This window comes from Hipposideros armiger, unplaced genomic scaffold, assembly GCF_001890085.2.
Source record: "Hipposideros armiger isolate ML-2016 unplaced genomic scaffold, ASM189008v1 scaffold_191, whole genome shotgun sequence".
Lineage (NCBI taxonomy): Eukaryota > Metazoa > Chordata > Mammalia > Chiroptera > Hipposideridae > Hipposideros > Hipposideros armiger.
This window is the reverse complement of record NW_017731541.1, coordinates 22,741-29,253: the sequence shown is the minus strand read 5'-3', so window position 1 is coordinate 29,253 and position 6,513 is coordinate 22,741. Positions and strand designations below refer to the sequence as shown.

The following is a 6,513-nucleotide window of genomic DNA, read 5'->3' as shown; positions in this document are numbered from 1 at the left end:
GCCCCCACCCCGCCCCCAGTCCTGGTCTCATGCAGCCCTGCGCTTCCGGCTTCTGCAGCGATGGAGCGAGGCATACGAATCCCCTCAGATCTGCTCTCAGCCTCTTATTCACATCATCTGTAAAAAAAAACCGGACACTCAAAAAACAACAGCAACAAGTAAAACGCTACAAGTCTGAGAGAGAGCGAGAGCTGCAGGGTCTCCGTCTGATGGATTTCCAGCGCTGAAAAGAGCGAGCATAACATTCCTCCCGCGGAGGGTTGGCACCCGTACAATAGTAGAACTGAAAGATTTTTAAAAAGAGGAGAGAGGGAGAGAGGGAGAGAGAGAGAGAGAGAGAGAAAGGGGAAGCGACTTCCGCTGGGAACGGAGCTGAGCTGGCGCAGCACCACGCGGTCTGGGGCCAGGCCCTGCCTATCTGCCTCCTGCCCTGATAACCTTCTCTGTGCAGCCCGTGTCCTCCCCACCCCCCGCCCCGCCCCCCCAATTACTCAGCCCTGTAGGAAATAAATGTGTCTGCCCCTTCAAGTCCTGCTCCCCACTGTTGCCTCCTTGGGGTACTGGCCGGCTTCCCCGGTGGAGGCCAAGGCTTCCTGCAGTGCCCATCTGGCCCCACAGACCTGGCTGGCTCCGCTGCCCCAGGCCCCACAGCCCTGCCCCCTTCCTCCAAGGAGGCAGGTTTTGTTTGGGAACCCGTAGCTGAAAGCTCAGGGTGACTGGGGCTCCCTGTGCCCCAGCAAGGCCTCTGGGTGACCTCAGTCGTGGGTCCCTGGCCTTGGCAGTGGTTGCTTCGGGAGGGGTGCGTGCAAGGCCCTGGCCAGGAGGAGGAGGTCAGTTCGCTCGGGGCTCCGGGTCCGATTCCTCATTCTGAACATGTGACCAAGTGTGGGACACGGCTGGTGCCCTTCTGTGGCCTTTGGCCACTGTCGGGTGAAGGCTGAAGCCTGAAGCTGTGGCGTGCGTGTCTGTGACTGGAAGAGGCCCGCGGAGGGCGGTCCCACAACGCGATGGGAGGGTCCCCAGTCCTGGGGCCGCCAGCCTCCCAGGTTCCCATGGAGCTCCCCGTGGGGAGCAGGGCAGCAGGCGCCCCGGGCTGTTCTCACAGCAGCTGGGCTGAGCACGGGACGCTGGATGTGGTGGAGGGAAAGTGGGCGTTCGCTGAACCCCACGGAGTGGGGGGCGCGGGCCACAGGCGGCTGCTCCAAGCCGAGCACCCCTCGGGCTGATCACACAACCCCCATCCTCCCGCCGTGGCCGGGGTGCTGCTAAACCCAGCGGCAGGCCCTCTGGGGAAATTAGCACGCTGATGGGCAGCGCTGGCCGATTTCTGTGCATACATGTCCCCACCGTGGCTGGAGTGAAGCCACCAGCAGGATGGGGCTGGACAGGAGGGTGGGAGGACGTGCCTGAGCTCGCCGCCGCACGGAACCTCCCCAGACAGGCAAACGGACGGGAGCCTCCCCAGGAGCACAAGTAACGTGAGGCCAAGCACAACAGTTGGGAAGTGACAGGGTCCGAGGATGTATTGCGGCTGGCTTACACACGATGTATTTAACGAAACTTATAACTTAATGTTTCATGATGCCTCTGTTTACCAACCCGCTGGCAAAACACCTGAAAATTGATCAGTGGCTCTTGTGAGCACATAGAGCCTGACCCCCGACACCAGGGACTGAGTGACAGTCGCCAGGCTGGGCCACTCAGCCCCGAACGGACGTGACTGTGCCAGCGCCGCGTGTCGGGCCGGCTCGCTTACTCAGCAGCCGACGGCCACGGCCATCCTGACAACGCTGAGTCCTCACGTGAGCGTGAACTTTTCCCAGAGTGCTGAGGAGCCGTCGAGTGTGTGACCTGCCTGTGCCACCGGGCTTCCTCCTCAAGCACATGTGACGCGTTGGAAACGCAGCCGGCCTCAGTCATTGTCGGTCACTTTAAGGCAGGAGGCTGCGTGTGCGGCCCCTGGGTGGGACGTGGGGCCCAGGGCTCCCTGATGGCGGCCGGTGGGGTCCAGAGGCCCGGCTGTCAGAATGCCACTTCCTACAGCACACGGCTGTTTGCTTCCTTACAGCCCGAGTGAGTCACTGCCATCTTGAGCAGTTTATTACTGTGACAAACGGCACTTCTCCAGTCATGGCGACCACACCCTAGGGGGTCCGTACCCCGACTTCCTTGATGACACGGAGAAGGCTCTCCCTTGACGGCAGAGCTTGTAGACTGAGCAGTGTGAACAAATTGGAAGGTTCACCCAGAGAGCGATGCGGGCAAGCTCTCTACCGAGAGGCTGGCATCCAGGTTGGCGTTTGGGGCTTCCCGCGCTGTTTGGAAGGATTCTGGCCTTGCAGCCACGTGGCTGACCAGGCTGAAGGAGCTACCTCACAGCACACTTTTCGGAGACGTGAACTCGGCGTTTGCTGGCAAGTGCCCACATGTAATCCAGTCATGGTCCGGGCTGGACCGCAACACCCAGGCCCCCGCTCTGACCCACAGAGAGGCCCCAGAGCGAACGGGGCCCAAAGCTGCCCACACACGGCCTTCGGAAGTACTGCAGATGCCATGTGTTTGTCTCTTGTTTTCTTCACATTGCGAAAGCACCACAAGCCCATGGTGGACTACTGGAAAACTGTAGAAAACGTGAGGTTAAGTGTCAGCAATCTCACCGCCCGGCGTAAGCTGTTAGGGCCTTCCCTTCCGCCATCGTTTCTCCCGAGCGCGTGTTTCTAGATGAAAGCGTGTCTTTTCTGCATAGGTTTAGATAGTTTGAGCAACACCTTCTCCTGCTGAGAAAATTCTGCGAAGCCCTCACGTGCAGTGGCTGCGTCCAGTTTCAGTCACGGGGAGGCCACGGTGCCCCTGGACGGACAGGCAGGCCGGGGGCTGGGTGCCAACCCACCTTCTCTGAGTTGCAGTTTTGCCCCATGTGAAATGGGGACAACAGCTGGGGTTTCTCGGGGTCCACCCTGGGGGGCCTAGGGTTTCGGGGTGCTGTTTGGCAGACTCTGAGGAAGCCAGCCCAGGGATTCCCTCAGGGGACTGAGGGCCGCTGCAGAGACCCGGGGGTGAGGGGAGTGACACATGGGTGCTCATGGGGCAGCCTGGACACCAGATCCGACTTCCTGGAGGGCTGGAGGAGGGACACACGCTGGGGACATTCTTCTGCCCTATGGGGTGGGAGGAGCGGGTGTTCACTGCAGCTCTTTCAAGACCTCTTTTGTGAAAACCAACACACGGTCTTTCGTTCAGCGTCCAGCTTGGTCTCAGGCTGTGAAATGGCCTGCGGTGGCCATGGGGTCGCTCCCACCCCTCCAGCGCCTTCATGAATCAGGCAGCCGTTCCTGGGGGGCAGCGGTGAGCTCAGCCAGAACCCGGCAGGCCAGGCCTGAGCTCTCCCTCCCAACTGCTGGGAACACGCCATCTAAACGCTTGAGCTAGTTTACAGTCGACAGGCCCCCCCCCTCCCCCATGCAGTAGAAAGGGGGCGCTTCCTAAAGCTCCAGGTGAAAAGCCCTGCCCGCCAGTGGCTGCACACCCTTTCAGAGGCGTAATGACAAAAACAGGCAGACCTTTTTTTCAGCACATTCCTGGACCCAGCCCTGGAATTCCGAGCTCCGGGCTCAGGAATCTGCCCGCTCAGCCTCCCCTCCCCCAGGGTGACTTTGAGGAGCTGCAGGTCTGGAATTCGCCCCTCCGGCTGGAGGGAGGCTTTTCCATCATCTGGGAAGAGGGGCCGCGTGAGGAGGCTCAGGCCACACGAAGTCAGGCCGCCTCCTTTGGGGAGATGGAGCCTGCGGTAATGGCCTCTTGGCCCCCCTAACTGAGGGGGCGTCGTATTCCGGGTCCGGTCGGCCCTGGGGAGCCAGCGTCCCACCGAGTGCCGGGCACTGTTGTTCACGGAGCACCCAGCAGGTGCTGGCTGACCGGCGGGCACTCACAACGGTCCCATGGGGTTGGCTCTATTCTCATCTCCAGTCTTTACAGGAAAAGCAGCAGAGGCACAGAGGAGTTAATTAGTTAGCCAAAGCCACACAGCAAACAACTGGCTACTCTTGGATTTCAAATCCAGGCTGTGGTCCCAGGAGAAGACACAGGCCCATGAGCATGAAAACACGCCGTGGCCAGTTAGGGAGCGCAGGGCCCCCGGCTCTGCGGAGACACCTGGGTCAAGGCAGGGCGAGACCACCTGGCCTTTACTGCGAGTCGGTCCACTTGCCTAGGACAGGGACCAGCACAGGGACGCTCTCCACCTTCAGAACCGAAACCAACAGGAAGCACGCAGCCTGGGTTCAGGAAGTCCCACCAGCGTCTGGGAGCAGGTCCCAGCACTACCCGTCCAGGCCCTGACGGACGGTGTCCTGCACCTGGAGGCCAGCCTGGGGTGGGTGAGCCCTCCAACCAGCAGCAGGTGCGTTCCTGTGAGGCTGCAGGTGCATTTTGTAAACAGCAGCCATACATCTCACTGCCAGAGGAGGCTACGTTCAGAAGGGACCTTATGTTGGCTCACCCTTTGTAAACTAGTGTGATTTTATGAATAATTCCTGGAACCTGTGGAGAGGGAGAGAGAGCACGAGAGCGAGAGAGCGAGAGCGAGAGCGAGAGAGAGAGAGAGAGCGAGCGAGCGAGAGAGAGAGAGAGAGAGAGAGAGAGGGAGAGGAGCAGACCCCTTTGTCAGCAGAAAATGCTGTCATTGCTCAGGACGCTGGGGAACTTGGGTCTGACGCTTGGAAGCAGGCAGAGGGTGTGAAGCACCGGGCCAGAAAGGCGGGAAGGGCTCTGAGGCCCAGAACAGCTCCGGCTCTCCGGCTCTCCAGCCTTCTTTCCACTTCTCCAGGTGTGAGCCGGTCACCTCCAGCAGCCCACTTCCCAGGACCGCACCAGCGGCCCCGAGTTCAGCTGTGTCTGGGCAGTGGACACCCAGGCCCACTCTGCAGGGGTTGCTGTGCATTTAGGGGAGAGGGAGCCAAGGCCTGACTGATTCCTGAAAGGTTCTGGGATACAGAAAGGTGAGGTGTGATTTGCATATTTGGGAAGAGAAGAGACAGGACAGAGTTCCTGGGAGATGTCAAGGGACTTGGTACCTTCGGGGACATCGCAGGCGTGGGCTCATGCTCCTCCCACTCCACAGGCTGCTTGCAGCGTCGTGGGGCCAGGGAACGACATCTCGGATCATGTTTCCTGCTGCCCTTTCAGCGGCTCTTTGGAAAATAATTTTCAGTGCAAGAAAATAAAAAGTAAGAAAAACACCCAAGTCATTGCCCACATACTTCTTTGATCTAAGGATATAAAATTACCAGACTTTGGTCATCGCCAAGACCATATTTATGGCAATGACAAGCTTCCAAAAAGTTCTTTCATAACTGCTGGATGAGAGGAACAGGAGTGAGGCTGCGGGAGAGGCCGTGAGTGCGTGTGTGTCTGTGTGTGTGTGTGTGTGTGTGTGTGTGTGTGTGTGACTGTGAGTGTGTGTGTATGTATGTCTGTCTGTCTGTCTTGGGGGGGGTGCAGAAGCAGGAACTTCCTGCCTCCCCTCCCCTCCCCTGCCCGGAGTGCTGGGACATATGGGCTGCTTTCTCTCAGCTAAATTGGTTTGAGACTTTTGTTTTCAGATTTGAGGTATTTTGGGGTGGGTAACGATGGAAAAAATGTGCTCTCCCTTTTTCAGATAATTGCCGTATGCCCTGTTTTTGTTTAAACTCTTGGAAACTCATAGTTGCGGCTTATGAAGTGGGGAGGCCCTGGGCCCTCTGGGTGGGGATTCCGGGAAGCAGCCGCACGGAGCTGACAGAGGACGCACGACAAACACAGGGCCCATCCGGCCTCCCCCTCTAGGGACCTGCATAAATGGGCATCCGAGACGCTGTGGTCTCAGAAACAGCAGCGTGGTGGGGCCCCAGCCAGCCCAGCAGGGGGCAGCAGGCTGCCCGGGCATCCGGAGGGTAGATTTTAGGAGCAGCTGCCCGGCAGGGATGAAGAGCCCCAGCTTCCAAGTTGTGAGATCTTTCTTGGGCAAACGTATCCGTCTAACACCTGGTGAAATTCAAGTTCACTTAGTTGTTCAGCCAGGTGGACCTGGACGTTGTGATAGGCTCTTTGATGCCAGCCAGATAGATGGGCGAGGTTGGCTCCGGGTCTAGTGGGAGAGAGGCTTCAGCACAAGGATGCGTCAGCACAGCTGTGCGGGCGGATGGGCGGCTGGCAGCTCCAGAGACCGTAACGGGAGCTTGTTGGCCTACGGTCCTGGGTCCTGTGTTCTGTCGCTGACCAGCTAGGAGACTTTGGGCAAGTTACCTAGGATTTTAGCCTGTTTCCCTATCAATAAAGAGGGGACAGTAATAGTACTGGCCTTACCGCCACTGAGGGGTCAGCTGGCTATGACCGCCCACCGCCCTTCCGGCTCCTTTCCTGGGAGCCCAGCCTCCTGCAGCAGCCTCTTGGGCAGAGGGCTCCCTGGAAGCAGGAGAAACAGCATCTGTTGGGCTCTCTGAGGCCTGTGGCCCCGAGCTCAGGAGGCATGTGCCT

General features: G+C 59.2%; 1 long non-coding RNA gene across 1 annotated transcript; it reads right to left on the bottom strand.

Moving 5' to 3' along the window:
* Positions 1–1,497: 1,497 nt before the first annotated feature.
* Positions 1,498–5,440, bottom strand: LOC109388340 (uncharacterized). Its single transcript, XR_002125190.1, has 2 exons — positions 5,073–5,440; positions 1,498–2,620 (listed from the first exon to the last, which is right to left on the bottom strand). It is a non-coding gene; the product is annotated as an uncharacterized LOC109388340 (long non-coding RNA).
* Between the last annotated feature and the right edge of the window lie 1,073 nt (positions 5,441–6,513).